Genomic DNA, 17,111 nt, shown 5'->3' with positions numbered 1-17,111 from the left:
AGCATCTGAATCAGAGCTCCTGCTTCTTCAACCCTTGGACTCCTGGTATTTAAACCAGGAACTCCTGGTTCTTAAGCCTTTGGACTTGGACTGATTTATACCAACATGTTTCTTAGTTCCAACCATGTAGATGGCAGAGTATGGAAATTCTTGGGGTCCATAACTGCCTAAGCCAATTTCTAAACAAATCTCTCTCTTTCTTTTTTTTTTTTTTTTTAAAGTGTACTCTTTTTTTTTTTTAATTTTTTTTTCAACGTTTATTTATTTTTGGGACAGAGAGAGACAGAGCATGAACGGGGGAGGGGCAGAGAGAGAGGGAGACACAGAATCGGAAACAGGCTCCAGGCTCTGAGCCATCAGCCCAGAGCCTGACGCGGGGCTCGAACTCCCGGACCGCGAGATCGTGACCTGGCTGAAGTCGGACGCTTAACCGACTGCGCCACCCAGGCGCCCCAATCTCTCTCTTTCTTTATTGGTTCTGTTTCTCTGGAGAAACCTGTCTAATGTAACCAGGTTATTAATAAGCTTACGTTTTAAAATCACATAACCAACTTTTTAATAATGGGATGTTGAAATGGATAGTCTGTTCTCCAGGGGGAGGGGGGCACAGGGCATTATCAGCTACAAACATGAGCTCTGCTGTATTAAATGATCTATGTTCTGCTATCAGAGTGTGTACTCAGAAACTCTAAAGTTTGCTTTCTGTCAAGCTCTGGATTGACACTTGCTATTGCGGGAGTAACATATTTCCTTTTATTTGTCTTAATTTTACAGTTTAAAAGTTTTAAGGGATCACACCCGAGAAGTGAAAGAGGATACCTGGTGATCTTCAGAGGGACTCTTTTTGATAGGCTGTCCAGTTGCTTAGAAGAGGAGAGAGGATCTCCTCCAAACCAGAGCAAGGTGGGCACTCTTGACCTTGGCCCTACTGAGATCCAAGCTCTGTGCCTGTGAATACTGCTTCCTCTTCCTTTGCTTATTGCTCTATGCAATTCCCAGCCTGTCCTCTAAACCCACTCATAGGTGTTTATCTTTGCCTTTTGCTTGATGACTTTTTAAAAATTATTTTTTAATGTTTATTTATTTTTGAGAGAGACAGATGAGTGTGAGCAGGGGAGGGGCAGAGAAAGAGGGAGACACGGAATCTGAAGCAGGCTCCAGGCTCCACGCTGTCAGCACAGAGCCCTACTTAGGGCTCAAACCCACGAACTGCAAGATCATGACCTGAGCTGGAGCCGGAAGCTTAACCGACTGAGCCACCCAGACTCCCCTTGCTTGATGACTTTTAATGATACTATTGTTGAATTTAGAGGACTCCATATTTTGTCTATAATATTCTCCTTCCACAGGGTTGCCATAAAGATGTGCCATTGAGATCTTATGAGGGAAGGGGTGTGGTTGATTCACAGTAACAACCGCCACTTCTAAAGATCCAGCACTATATTTCTGTTGGGATCCCACTTCCCTAGATGATTGCCGGCCAATACCTGGGCATGCTCTCAGTGCTAGTGCTGGCCTGTTCCTGTAATTCGTGGAACAGGAACGTCTAACAGGGGATGTGGGCTGCGGACTCCCCATTGTCCTGGCAGAAACTTTCTTAAAACTACTGAGACCCTGTAACCTCACAATCCTCTTCTCCTACCCTGTCATATCACAGGCCCATCCTATATTACACTCTGCAGGCTCTCTCTTCTGATGCCTGCTTCCTCCTCCGCTCTCTCCTTCACAGCCATTTCCCCCAATAAGTTGCTTGCATTTCTAATCCTGTCTTAGCATCTGTTTCTTGGTGAATCCAAACTGATGGATTTCCTAATCCTAAGAAGCAGTTGATATGGCTCATTAAAAAAGGAAGAAAAACATAAACACATACAAAATCAGGTTTAGAAAAAGAAAATGTGAGAACAGAGCTGAAAGTGTATGGACCAAGGAGACTCTGGTTAATATGCAATCACAAACCAAGTAAAATATTTTACTTAAATAAATACAAAATATAAATATATTTAATATAAATATAAAAAGAATATAAAAACATATAATTTACAAATCTCACTCTGAACTTCCTGGCATCTGGGGAAACATTGTAAATAAATTACACAAATTTTATAGCATAAATGCAACTTATTCCAACTGTCTGGTTCAAAAGCTTGGCCTCTGCTACAGCCCCTTGTCTGTGTCACCACTTCCTTCCTTTGGAAAGTAGTCCCTTCACAACCTCTCCCCTCACAGTAACCAGGTTGTCTGAATAGCAGGTGACTTCTTGTTCATGACTCTATTCCCTGGCTTCAGTGACAGGCTGATGTATAGACATATTTCCACCACTCTGGATACAGTGAGTGCTTCTGCTAGACATGACTCAAGACTTGTCAACCAGTGATCTTGCCTAAGGTCTTTTAATTAAGGCTGGCAAGAAAGAATCCTCTTTGTTCTTTGGCTGGAGCTCTGTAGGTGTGCATGAAGATGCCAACGGTCATAGGGAATGATTAACTAAAATAGTAAGATTGGTATCTTGAAAACACCAGAGATGAGAGATTGAGCGCATTTGGTACTAGAATCAGTGATTGTAGTCATTCCTAAGGCTATATCCATCCCTGTTCTTGCTGTGGTTTGGCTATGCAATTCAATTAATTCAACATTTTGCTTAAGGCATCCTGAGTTGATGCTCTGTTGCTTATAAACCAAAAGGCTTATCTAGTGTAGTTGTCATTCTTATTCCTTGATATTACTGTCTTCATAGCATCTCTCTGACATTCTGTGTAATATCATAATAAGCACTTGCAGACTTTTGACAGAATATGTCTCTTGCACTTTAGCTGGTAGAATACAAAATGAATTTATTTCATTGATTGTAACCATTTTATTTTGCATTTATTTCATAAATTATTTAAATATTTAATAAACTTCATTTTTAAGAATAGTTTTAGATTTACAAAAATGTTATAAGAATTCTTGACAAAATTCTTTTTACGTCACACCTCATTTCTCTCATTGCTAATATTACTTTGGCACATTTATTACAATAAGTGAACTGATATTGATACATTCTTATCACCTAAAGTCAATATTTTATTCATATTTCCTTAGTTTTTCCCTTGATTTTTTTTTTGTGATCCAGAACCCCATCTAGGTTACCACATCACTTTTAATAATCATATCTCCTTAGGTTGGATCAACTTTGTTGTGACAGTTTCTCAAATTTTCCTGTTTTTTGATGACCTTGACAATTTTCCGGAGTGCTAGTCAGGTATGTTGTAGAATATCTTCCAGAGTGCTAGTCAGGTATGTTGGGATTGGTCTGATGTTTTTCTCATACTAAGACTATGGTTATGGGTTTTGGGGAAGAAGATCACAGAAGTAAAGTGCCAGTCTCCTGACATCATATCTGCTTTCATGATATCTGAGTTCTCATAAATTTTATCCCCCATCTGCTAAATTTGCTTACAACAGGAGAGGCAAATATCACATTACTTTTAAAGAATCATTTACTAGCTTCCTTGGAAGAAAACCTCACTTACTATGTAATATTACTTTTACACTTTCAACATTTGACTTTCAAACATATATTCAGGGCACTGTCATTACAAATGAGGGAGACTCTGCATCTGATTGAGAGCATTTTATTTGTTTTCACTTTATTCAGTATCAGTGTTCCTGAAACATTTGCCAGTGAGCATGATAGCAGCTTATCTAACATTTTCATTGGTATCTTCCTACTCAAACTTTTTCCTGTTACTTTAATCAAACTAATTCATCATCTTACTTTCCTTTGATGTTCCTAGAGATTTGTATCTCTCTATATAAGCATTACATCTTTTCTGATTGATTTTCCCCCATGTTCAGTATAAGTGCTATAATCTCTGTTGGGTTTGATCTAGCTAAATTCCATGTCTAAAATTGAATTTTTAGTTATTTCTAGGAGAATTGAGATTTCACACTGATCAGCACTGCTGAGAGTGAAATCAAAGTAAAAAAAAAAGTTACTAAAGAATTGTTATGATATGATATATTCATAGACTTTATTGAGTACTGAAAGATTATTACATGAAATTTTATTTTATTATTATGATTTATAGACCAACTTGCACCTTTAATGGCGTATAGCCATAATCCAGGATATGTGGCATTTTATGTGGCAGTTTATATATATGGCATGGAGGAGTAAGTTAATGATGTCTAAGAACATCGTTGAAGTATACTGCTTTAAAAAAAAATGGTAGAGGAGCCATGTGGATATCAGGTGGGAAGGCTAGGCTATATGTATTTGGGAAACAGAGTGCAATATAACAGAGGACCTGATATAAAAAATGTTCAGGGCGCCTGGGTGGCTCAGTCGGTTAAGCGTCCGGCTTCAGCTCAGGTCACGATCTCGCGGTCCGTGAGTTCGAGCCCCACGTCAGGCTCTGGGCTGATGGCTCAGAGCCTGGAGCCTGCTTCCGATTCTGTGTCTCCCTCTCTCTCTGCCCCTCCCCCGTTCATGCTCTGTCTCTCTCTGTCTCAAAAATAAAAAAATAAACGTTAAAAAAAAATTTAAAAAAAAAAATGTTCAACATCAAGGAATCTGAGACAAGTTAGTGGTATCCCATCAGGAAGGAGAACATAAGGAGACATATAATTATATGTGCAGAAATGCAATCACGTGCTATTTATTTTGTTTTCCTACAGATAACTACAAGTTGTTATTTGGGAATAAACTTCAATTTCTAGAGAATGAACTGGAGAAAAGCATTTCTGGGAAAAGACTCGTGACCTGGCCAGGTAACTAGAATCAGAATGCAGAATCAGGACACCACTATGGACTAGGGCATGTAGCGATTTATTCTATATAACTAAGGTGAAAGTACTTACAATGCGTGTAATAAATTATTAGGAAAATCAGTATTAGAATTGGACTTCTTCATGCTAGTTCAAATTTTTGACAATGGCACTGTTGGATCCAACTACAGAAAACTGTAATTAGCTTCAGGATGTGGCTTAGCTAATGAGCTGAAGAAGAAATTTTGCTTAAGAATAGTCCCCACTGATAGCACTAAAATTCAATGATCATTGTGAATTGGATTACCCAATTTCTTTCCATTCTGACAATACTGATGAAGATGGGTTTTTGGCTTCTAAAGCTTCAGTGAGGAGCAGTTTATAATCTATTGGAATTGAATTGATATCTTTTCTATTACAAGGAAAACATATTAGAAATATTTTTAATTATCAATGGCCAAAACATGGGAAAGAATGTAGTGGTGGTTTATTGCCTATAAACAGGATATATAATCTGAATGAAATTTTGTAGTAGTGTTTGAAGATGATGCAAATGATTTCTTGGCTCCAAGAAGACATTCATGATATAAGTGGATATTTCTACATGAACAATAATCCATTCTCAAATGCTTTTGAATTATTTCATGTATTTCTAGGAGAATTGACAACTACCACTTTCTTTCTAGACTTTTATGATGATCAATCATTTCTACTTAATGTTTTTCTACCGAATTAAATTTGGTTTAAAAATATAAATTCATAGAAGTGAAAGAAAGTGTTATGATAAAAATGTCCCTGGGGGTGCCTGGGTGGCTCAGACTCTTGATTTCGACTCAGGTCTTGATCTTAAGGTTCATGAGATTGAGCCCCATGTTGCTGACAGCATGGAGCCTGGTTGGATTTCTCCCTCTCACTTTCTCTCTTTCAAAATAAATAAACATTAAAAAGAAGTCCCTGAAGAAAATAAGTTTTCTTATGCCTTATATTCTTGCACACTGCCCACTCCACAAAAAAAAATTGTAATAGAAAAGGGAAATACAGTTTAAGTGATATGCTGAAAACCTTGTGAGTTCATTTGGAGAAGAGTTAGATCTGAAAATTTCATGCCTTCTCTATGCAGTGTCTAGTATTCTCTTTGATTCTATTTTTTATTTCCTACCTTGTATTAGCAATATTACAATTCTGAACTGTTTGAAAAATTTCTGGGTGTCTAAATATAGCAATGTTTCTTTTGAGTTATAGTTCAATAATTCATAAAGATAATATTTGAAATAGCATCAATGGAAAAATAAGTATTATTTTATTTTTTAATTCCTTTATCATAATAAATGCTAAAGTATTACCAGGCTAAAATATTACTACCCTAATATATTGCCACGTTAAGTTAACTCTACTCTGATTTATTTATTTAAATTTTTTTTAATGTTTATTTATTTTTGAGAGAGACAGACAGAGAGAGACAGAGTGAGCAGGGTAGTGGCAGTAAGAGAGGGGGACAGAGGATCCAAGCGGGTTCTTCACTGAGAGCAGCAAGCCCTATGTAGGGCTGGAACTCATGCACTGTGAGATCACCACTTGAGCCAAGGTTGAATGCTCAACCGACAGAGCCATCCAGGTGTCTCTTTCGCTATGTTATGAAAACATTTTCATAAACTGAGCATGAATTAGGGAACAGTCCCCAAGATCACTCTCACTTCTCATCAATAGCAAGTTTGGGGTTCCCAAATATCACCCTCAGTTTTGGTAATTTCCCAGAAGGACTCACAGAACTCACTGAAAGCTATTATATTCATGGTTACAGTTTACTACAGTGAAAATACACAGATCAAAATCAGTCAAAGGAAGAGATGCATGGGGTAAAGTGCAGGAGAATTCCAGATGTACAACACCCAATTTTGCTCTTTCTGTCAAGGAATGGACAGCTTTAATTCCTCCTACAAAAATACATGATGATATACTTGAAGCACAGCCTACTAGGGAAGTTCTCTCAGGCCATGGTGCCCAGAGTCTTTAGTGGACTCTATCAGGTAGCCATGGTGGACTATCCACATGACTGACCTCTTTCCCCAGAGTCTCTGGAGGTACTGAGCTGAGATCTTGTCCCTCAAAGCCACCTACCATAAACCACACTGTTCGATTGCCTGGCTTAGCCTAAAGACACCAACAAAGATGCTTATATCACGCAGGACATTCCAAGGGCTTAGAGATCACTTCCCAGGAGCCAAGGGCAAAGGACAGGTCTTTGATCAAGGTTCAGTTCTTTACTACACACCGAGAAATGTTTTCTCATAATAGTGCTAATTTCTAATTATAGTGAAATTTTAATTAAAAAGTGCTGCTATGAGGTGTAATCACCAAGGTGTCATGAGTTTAAGGTATTGCCTTTTAGCACCAAATTTGGCTTTCTATACTGACTTTGTGATACTGGAGCTGGGATCCTGAATACCACATATTAGGATTTGCCAACAAGGGGTGCTGGAAGGTAGATGCATAGCTAGAAGAGGAAGAAAGAATTTATTCCTTTCTATCTTTGTATTGGAGACTTTCCTAGGCTTGCAATTTGTGTGAACATCACCCTAATAAAGTCTATTAACACTTAAAGTAAGTATATATCTTTGTAGCAGCAGCTGAATCCAGATTCCAGTTTTCCCAAAATGTGCCACAGTGGCTTCACGTAACTGCCCCTTAAACAAACAACTTAGCAGTGCCCCCTCCCGTAGGGCTGTCCTCCAAGCTCAGGTCCATCAGCAGCTGGACAGCTACTCCCTCCTCAGGGATCTTAGGAGACATCCTCTTCTAAGTTTGTAAGTTTTCATAATTCCAACGTCTTTTCTTGTTTCTCCCAGCCCTAGGAGTAGTGGTTACTTTCTCTTTTTTATTAAAATTTTTTAAAATATTTATTTATTTTTGAGAGAGTGAGAGACACAGCATAAGTAGGGGAGGAGCAGAGAGAGAGGGAGACACAGAATCTGAAACAGACTCCAGGTTCTGAGCTGTCAGCACAGAGCCTGACGCAGGACTCGAACCCACAAACCATGAGATCGTGACCTGAGCTGAAGTTGGATGCTTAACTGACTGAGCCACCCAGTCACCCCAGTAGTTACTTTCTACAGCTGCTACTTCTCTGATACACTGGAATTTTCTGTCTACCTTTTTAACGACTAACATATTTATACCTAAGTAAAAATTATTATCTCAAACGCTCTCTGTTCCAATAGCTGGATGGATTCTGCTGTCTGACTGGACTCTAGCTGAAACAGAGGGAATATGTATTGAGGAAATAAGTAGAGACTGAATATAGTTTGATAGAAGTGACTTGGCAATAAAGAGAAAAGAGGCAGGCATGTCCTAAAAGAATTGATGCAAGGCATATGGAAGATCTGACGATGTTTGGGGACAGAGGGAGAGGCTAGTGGAATGAGAAAGCTTGAGAACTGATGAGAAGGAGGGAATGAATGAGGCTGCAGGTCCCAGAGGCAATAGAAGTCATTTAGTTTAATGGATAAAGGAGATGTTATTAGTCTGAAAATGGAGGAAAGTGACATCTTTCCTACAAGCAGAAAAAAAAGGAACAGGTAAAAAGTAGTTTAATGTTATAGGGAAGTTTTCAAGGGAGAAAAGAAAAATATCAAGGTAAAAGAGAGATTGAGAAATGTAATGCTCATTAAAGAAGGTGGTGAACATCTGCCAAAATGAATAAAAGGAAGGGATTTGAAAGAGTAGTAAATTTGGACCACTAGCTGTGGCCATCAATAGACACAGTTATAATAGTTTATATTATATTACCCAGGATACTTTTGGTTTTAAGTAAGAAAGACCCAATTTGGTAAAAAAAAAATGATAAAAAATGAATTTCATTGATGTGTATCAGAGTAGCTTACAAAGTTAAAGGGGAAGATAATCAAGTCTTGGCAACTTATGATCCAGGGACAGTCACAGGCCAATAGGGGTTAGAACAGGAACACAGATACCATCAATCTTCATATTTGCTGTGTCATTTATTTATGCTTCTCTCTAGCTGTTGACTCCATTTACTCTTTCTCTGTGATAGCCTTGTTCATCCAGCAGGAAACATGGCCACTATATGGAAAAGAGACATCTATTGCATTGCAAGAAATCCACATAGAAGATGCCAGGTGGCCAGCCTATTTGAGGTAATCTGGTCACTCTGCCTCAGGATGAGTTTGAGTGATGGCCTAGTAGGGTCAATGGCCATGGTGTTGGAAATGTAGGAAAACTGCAATTCCTATTCAAAACATTCATGGATAGCGTCCTAGTTTCCAACTGTTGTGTGACAAAGGCCCAAAAATTTGGTCCTTATAAAACACAAATTCATTATCTCACAATATCTGTAGGTCAGAAGCCCAGATACTCCTTATTTAGGTTCTCTGCTCAAGCTCTTATAAGACTGAAAGCAAAGTGCTAACTAAAATGCCAGCTGACGCTAAATTTGTGCCTGGAGCTCAGGGTCCACTTCCAACCTCTGTCTCTATTACAGAACGTAGTTTCTTGCATGTGTAGGGATGTTTTCTTGCTAGCTAGTTTTAGCCAAGTTTGCTCTTTGCTTCTAGAGACCACCATCAGGTCCTAGCTGTGTGGCCTCTCTCATAGATTATAATATGATTGTTCCCTTGTTTCCAGGCTAGAATATCTTGATGATGCTTTACCTTCTTTTTGAGAGTTTAGCAGATTAAATTAGGCATACCTAGGATAATCTCTAATTTGATTAACTTGAACTCAACTCTGTAGGGATCTTGATTACATCTAAAAAAACCCCAAAAAACCTTTTCCATACCTGAGAGATTAGTAATAGGATTGATACGCTGTAATGTTCATTGGTGCTGCCTACACTAGAAGGGAAGACATAAAGAACATACACACATGAGGGGCTGGTGGGAATTTTGGGGGTCATCTTAGGATTCTGCCTACAAGAGTCTACTTCCTGGCCCACAGTGATTCATGTTTCTCCCACAATCAAATTACATTTGTGCCCCCCCCTTTAACACTCCCAAGAGTTTCATCCCATTATAGCTCAGTTCAAACCCTAATTTTAGTCATATAAATCACTTAAATTAGATGTGGATGAGGCTTGTATGTGTAATTTATTAAGCACAGCTTCTGGGCACATTCCCTCTCCATCTGTGGATGTGTGAAACTAAACACATCCTCAGCACTCCCAGTGTATCCTCAATGCTACTAATGTACAATAGTAGAACAGGTATAGGTTAATAGTTACATACATTCTGGTTCAAAAAGGGGGAATTTCCCCCACTCACTCTCTGTCTCTCTCTCAAAAATGAATAAACACTACTTTTTTTTAAAGGGAGGAAAAAGATGGTATATTTACCATCCTTGGCATTCATCCAAGTCAGTTTAGAAATTTGTCCAGGCAGACCCCAATACTTTCATGATTAGCTTCCAAGTCCTGGCACTAGTTATCTATAGCTTTTGTTTCAACCCTTTGGGTACTTGACTCCACCTTCCTTTTTCATGGAAGACCACACGTGTTTGCGGCTGAGCAGTGTTGTGAACCTTCTTCCTGTCGTTAGAATTTGGGGACCCAAGAGCTCATTTTTTTTATTGAGATGTAATTTATGTATGACATTGTTTAAGGTATACATTGTATTAATTTGATACATTAATATATTGCAATATGATTACTACCATAGTATTGGCTAACACCTCTATCATATCACATAGTTATCATTTATTTTTTGTGGTGAGAAAAATTAAGATGAATCCCTTAGAACTTTGAAACTCATAGTACAGCATTGTTGACAATGATCACTATACCGTGCATCAGATCTCCAGAAATTTATCTATTACTTTCAAATGTGTACCTGAAAGCAATGTAATTCAATAACAATAAAATAAACAATCCAATTTAAAAATGGGTAGGGAAACTAAATAGACATTTTTCTAAAGAAGACAAATAATGGCCAACAGGTACATGAGAAGATGCTCAACATCACTAAACTAAGAGAAATGCAAATCAAAACCACAATGATATATCATATCACACCTGTTAGAATGTGTGTCATCAAGAAGACAAGAGATAACAAGTGTTGGCAAGAATATGAAGAAAAGGAAACCCGGTATGCTGTTGATAGGAATAAATATAGTTTAGCCACTATGAAACAAAAGTATAGAGGTTCTTAAAAAATTAAAAATAGAACTACCATATGAATCAACAACCCCACTTCTGGGTATTTACCCAGAGGAAGTGAAAACAGGATGTCTAAAACATCTGCATTCTCATGTTTGCTGTAGTGTTAGTCACAATAGCCAAGATATGGAAACAACTTAAGTGCCTGACAACAGATGAGTACATAAAGAAAGGGTGAATACACATACAATGGCAATAATATTCAGAAAACAGCTTACTCTAACATCACCTTCACTCTTTCAGTCTCAACTAGCATTGTTTGTGCTGCAACAATTTTCTTAAGGACTTTCTGTATCTCGTGTAAATTTTACTAGGTTTTACTACAATAGTTAAAGGCACACGTACAAGATTTTTGAGATAATTTCTTCTATATCATTGGCCTTTAGCAAGATGGCTGAGGGACAATGGCCTTAAGCTTCCCAGAGGCTCTCTAGTTTGAGAGGATCAGTAAAGCACCCCCTTTGTGTTATTGAATGCTTTGCGGTTTGACCTGAGATTTTAGCAAAAGGTTATATAGCTATATAGTAACACAGCAGCTTTTTTGCTATGCCAAGTTTCCAGCAGCCATTTCTGAATTTTAGAGTCTTTTGCCATCCAAAGGGGTTGAACGTTTTCAAAATCATCTGATCCCGATTCCTCTTTAACAACTTTTCCTCAATTTATCTCTCTTCTCATGGATTTTCCTGTAAGTAGCAAGAAGAAACCGGGTGGTACCTTTAACACTTCCATTGGAAATCTCCTTACGTAAATGCATTATTTCAAAATTCTGCTTTCAACATTCCTGCAGTTTTGCTAGGCTTTCTGCCAATATATGATAAGGATCCTCTTTCCTCCAAATCCCCAAAATGTTCTTGACTTCATTTTGAGCCTTCACATAGCATCCTTAAAAGCCTTGATATCTACTGGCAGTCTGTTCAAGGCAAGTTGGGCTTTCTTTCTTACGCTCTTCAAAATTATTCCCGCCTCCATCGGTTGCCTGATTCCAAAGTTTCTTCCAAATTATAGGTGTTGTATCAGTAGGCTCCCGCTTCCAGGTACCAATATTTGTATTAATTTTCTTTTAATTCCATAACAAAATTACCACAAATTTATCAGCTTCAAATAATACAAACTTATTTCACAGGTTTCTAGAGATCAGAAGTTCAAAAATGTCATAATTGGGTTGTCTTTCTAGGACTTTACTAAACTGAAACCAAAGTGCAATCTGGGCCACTTTTCTTATCTGGAGCTCAGGATCCTCATCTGATTTCATTGAGGTGGTTGATGGAATACAGTTCTGTGTGGTTGCAGGACTGATATCCCTATTTCCTTGCTGGCTGTTGGCTCCTACAGACTTCCAGAGGCTTCCTTCAGGTCCAATTCTTATGTTCTCCTCCATAGGTAGTTTACAACATATATCATTATTTACTTTCTTTCAGGCCCCCTGGAAAAATTTTCAGTGTTACTTCACTTTCTTTCAAAGATCTCACATGGTTAGGTCAGGGCCACCCTCAAAGTCAAATGTTTGGGAACCTAATTATGGAAGTGATATCCTGTCATATTCATTGCTGTTAGCCCCACACTGAGAGGTAATTATATAGTGCTTGTGCATAGGAAATGGGAATTTTTTCTACCACAGCTGGGTATAGTAGCAATTGTTAACACCCTGCCTTCCAATGGCATTACTGTTTCTGTTAGTGTGAATCCTGATAAAAAGTCATTATTATTGATATCTACCGTCTGTTCCCTGCCCAAGTTATTTTCAAACAAGCAAATAGCACTATCTGGGTTATTGGTCAGGACCAAAAAAGTCATTACCAACTCTCTCTTTTACTCACATCCACTATGTAATCAATTAGCAGGTCCTATCTTCAACTCCTAGTCTACCCAGCATCATCTCTCATGACACCAGCAATAGCAGGAAAATCTACCTTTTCTATTCTTGATGCTTTATAATTTATAATTCATATTATAACCAGCAGTATCTTCTGAAAATTCATCAGATATATCTTCAAATAGATCATTAAATAAAGAAATTTAAAAAAATTCAATGATAGCCCATTCAACAGCCCATTATAATCCAAACTATCATGTTCTGGTCCCTGCCTGCATTGTATCCAACATTGTCTCTTATTACTCTCTTCACCCAATTCATTCACTCATTTCCAGACACATTTTTCATTTTTGCATTAAGATTATTACACTTCCTTTTTCTTTATATTTGAGATTTGTTGATATGACTATTTCTTCATCATCCCAGTGCATTCCCTGACCATTTAACTTAAATTATAATCTCTTTCTTGTCCAGCTGACCAACATTTATTTTGTCTCCTTTAAAAAAATTATTCTTGTCTATATGTCCCAACTTTCTCTATTCCTACAGAAGGGCTCAGTTCACTCCTGCACCCTGTGCTCTGGTGTCTCACCTCATCTTAAGGAGCCAGTGTTTACTTCCACTCTGGCTCTCAAGACCTCAATCCATATTTAGACTATCTCTCTAGCATGATTTGAACTATCTAATCCCCTTTGAGGGGAAAGGGGCAATGATGGAAGTGCTGCTGTGATAATACTAAGATAGACTTCAGGAAACATTAGATAATGAATTACAATGCAACATTTTAAGATGTAAACTAAGCTCCAAATAAATATATGAAAGTTGTCTAATTCTCCTTGTAATTTCTATGATTTTTGTGACCAAGAAATGTTATTTTTTTCATTTCTTTTTTTTCATTTAAATTTTAGTTAAATTTAAATTTAACTGAACACTGAGTGCTCATCATGAGTGCCCTCCTTAATACCCATCACCCATCTAGCCCATCTGCCAACCTCCTCTCTGCGTCAACCCTCAGTTTCTTCTCTATCCTTAAGCGTCTCTGTGGTTTGTTTCCCTTTCTTCTTTTTAATCCCCTCTTCCCATATGTTCATCTGGTTTGTTTATTAAATTCTATATATGAGAGAAATCATACGGTATTTGTCTTTCTCTGATTGACTTATTTTGCTTAGCTTAATACATTCTAGCTCCATCCATGTCATTGCAAATGGCAAGATTTAATCCTTTTTGTGGCTGAGTAATATTCCATCATATATATATATATATATATATATATATATATATATATGTGTGTGTGTGTGTATCCATATCCTTTATGCATTCATTAGTCAATGGATATTTGGGCTCTCTCCATAGCTTGGCTATTGTTGATAATGCTACTATAAACATTGGGGTGCACATACCCCTTTGAATCATCACCAAAGGCAAGGGAAACAAAAGCAAACATGAACTATTGGGGCTTAATCAAGATAAAAGCTTCTGCACAGCAAAGGGAAACATCAGCAAACCTAAGAGGCATCTTACAGAATGGGAGAAGATATTTGCAAGTGATATATCTGATAAAGGTTTATTATCCAAGATCTATAAGGAACATATCAAACTCAACATCCCAAAACCAAACAACCCAGTTGAGAAATCGGCAGAAGACATGAATAGACACTTTTCCAAAGAAGACATCCAGATGGCTAACAGACACATGAAAAGATGCTCAATATCACTCATCATCAGGGAAATACAAATCAAAACCACAATGAGATGACACCTCATATCTGTGAGAATGGCTAAAATTAACAACACAAGAAACTATAGGTGTTGGCGAGGATGTGGAGAAAGGGGAACCCTCTTGCACTGCTGCTAGGAATGCAAACTGGTGCAGCCACTCTTAAGGATAGTATTGTGATTTATCAAAAAACTAAAAATAGAACTACCCTACAATCCAGCAATTGCACTACTAGGTATTTACCCAAAGAATACAAAAATACAGAATTATTTTTATTTTTGGCTTACAACTGGTTATCAAACCTTATTTAATTTTGGGTGTGCTTTTATGTAACATATATTTAAATGCACATATTTACATTGTTACAATTGCTTTTAATCTAAGGTAGTCTTAAAATTTACATAAATAAAACTTTAGCCTTAAATTCAGTAAACATGTTCACTTTTTAATAAAACAATGTATTCAAAGGGATAAACCAATGTAATTTGCATTCATTTAGATATATATTGGGAGACAAATTTTTATTCCAATAATGATGAACTCTGATGAAATAGTTGATCCATATTCCATAAAATATCTCCTACTTGAAATGTAGTAGGTATGTGTGGGCATATATGGAAATGTGTGTACATAAATATGTAAATATGGATCATACTCTTTTAAAACATAATCTGATTTGAAGCCCTGCTTTTGACTACTAGTCAGAGTTTGACAGTTGTGTAGCTTTGAGAAAGTCCCTTTTTTTTAGACTTCGGTTTTTCTCTTCTGTTAAATGGAAATAATATCTAAAATGTAGAATTCTGTGAAGATCAGACTTATGTGATGCCCTTTACTATCACTGGTCACATAGTAAATTTGCACTAAGCATATAATCAGACACATGATGATAGCCGAGTAACAGTTTGGAAATGATTAGTTTTCTACTGATGCCATAGCAAATTATCACGCATTGAGCATCTTAAAACCACACAAATGTATCATCTTGTAGTTCTGTATGTCAGAAGCCGAACACTGGATTCTCTGGGCTAAAATATAGATGCTGGGAAGGTTTTTTATAGAGGCTCTAGGAGAAAATCTGTTTCTTACTTATTTTAGTTGTTGGCAGAATTAATTCATTTCCTTGTTGCTATAGGACACAGGTCCCCAATTCTTTGTCACCTGAGGGCTGCTCTCTGCTTCTAAAAGTTACCTACATATCCTGGCTCATGGTCCTTTTCTCCACAAGGGTTGAGTCTCTCTCAATACTTTGCATCTCTCCTGCCTCTTCTTCTGCGACATCACTTGACCCACTCATCCGCCTTCCCTCTCCCACTTGTAAAGACCCACTTGACTACATTAGATGATGCTGGATAATCCATGATATTCTGCGGGTTGTAAGGTCTGTAACCTTAGCTGCATTTGCAAGGTCCTTTTTTTTAAAAATTTTTTTCAATGTTTATTTTTGAGAGAGAGAGAGAGAGAATGAGAGAACAAGCAGGGGAGGGGCAGAGAGAGAGGGAGACACAGAATCTGAAGCAGGTTCCAGGATCTGAGCTGTCAGCATAGAGCCTGATGCAGGGCTTGAACTCACGAACTGAGATCATGACCTGAGCCTAGGTCGGACACTCAACCAACTGAGCCACCCAGGCGCCCCTGCAAGGTCCTTTTTTCTTTTGTGTATTAACATATTCTCAGGGTCCAGGGATGAGATTTTATTTTATTTTTTTTCAACGTTTATTTATTTTTGGGACAGAGAGAGACAGAGCATGAATGGGGGAAGGGGCAGAGAGAGAGGGAGACACAGAATTGGAAACAGGCTCCAGGCTCTGAGCCATCAGCCCAGAGCCTGACTCGGGGCTCGAACTCACGGACCGCGAGATCGTGACCTGGCTGAAGTCGGACGCTTAACCGACTGCGCCACCCAGGCGCCCCCAGGGATGAGATTTTAGACATCCTCTGCCTATCACAGACAACATTCTTTAAGAATGCTGTATACTTTTTCATACAGAATCTGACAAAATATCAGTTTAGCATATTTTCCAGCTTTCCATGTCTCTAATAGTATATATTCCACTTACTGTTATAGAATCAAATACACAGACACATTACTAGAAATTGACTGCATTAACACTAAGCAGTGAACAATGTAGAATTTACCATCAGAATACACAGACACACACAGAAAGATGTATACACATACAGACACGCACGTATATCTGTGCCTAAAATTAATATGCAGATCTAAGTGCAGTGTGATTTTTATCTTAATCAGCCTCACCTGGGAATTGACGTTTCTCGGGGGATGTGATCAAGGGAAACATCACAGTTTTATTTGCATCTGATGTTTTCTGTTCTCTTTCATTTTCCTGGTTCTAAATTTTGAAACATTTATTCATCTCAAATTAGTCTTTATCAGGAATCACTTCCTTTTCAGAGCAAATTTTTTTTTCCCAAGCTTTCTCAATTACTGCTATATTTGCAAGAAATTCAAGGGCTAAGTATCAGTTCTTCATCATCTGGTCTTCTAGAGCTCTGATTATATCCTCCCCCCCGCCCCATTATCTGCTGCACAATTTCATCCCATCTGGAAACTTAAAGGGGACTATTTCTCTCCCGTTTTGATAAAGCTATGCCTGTCACAACTGCCTTTGACCTCAGAGGAATGATTTCATCTTTGTGCTCCAATG

The sequence above is a fragment of the Lynx canadensis genome, chromosome A1 (assembly GCF_007474595.2).
Source record: "Lynx canadensis isolate LIC74 chromosome A1, mLynCan4.pri.v2, whole genome shotgun sequence".
Classification (NCBI taxonomy): domain Eukaryota; kingdom Metazoa; phylum Chordata; class Mammalia; order Carnivora; family Felidae; genus Lynx; species Lynx canadensis.
This window is presented reverse-complemented; position numbering follows the sequence as displayed.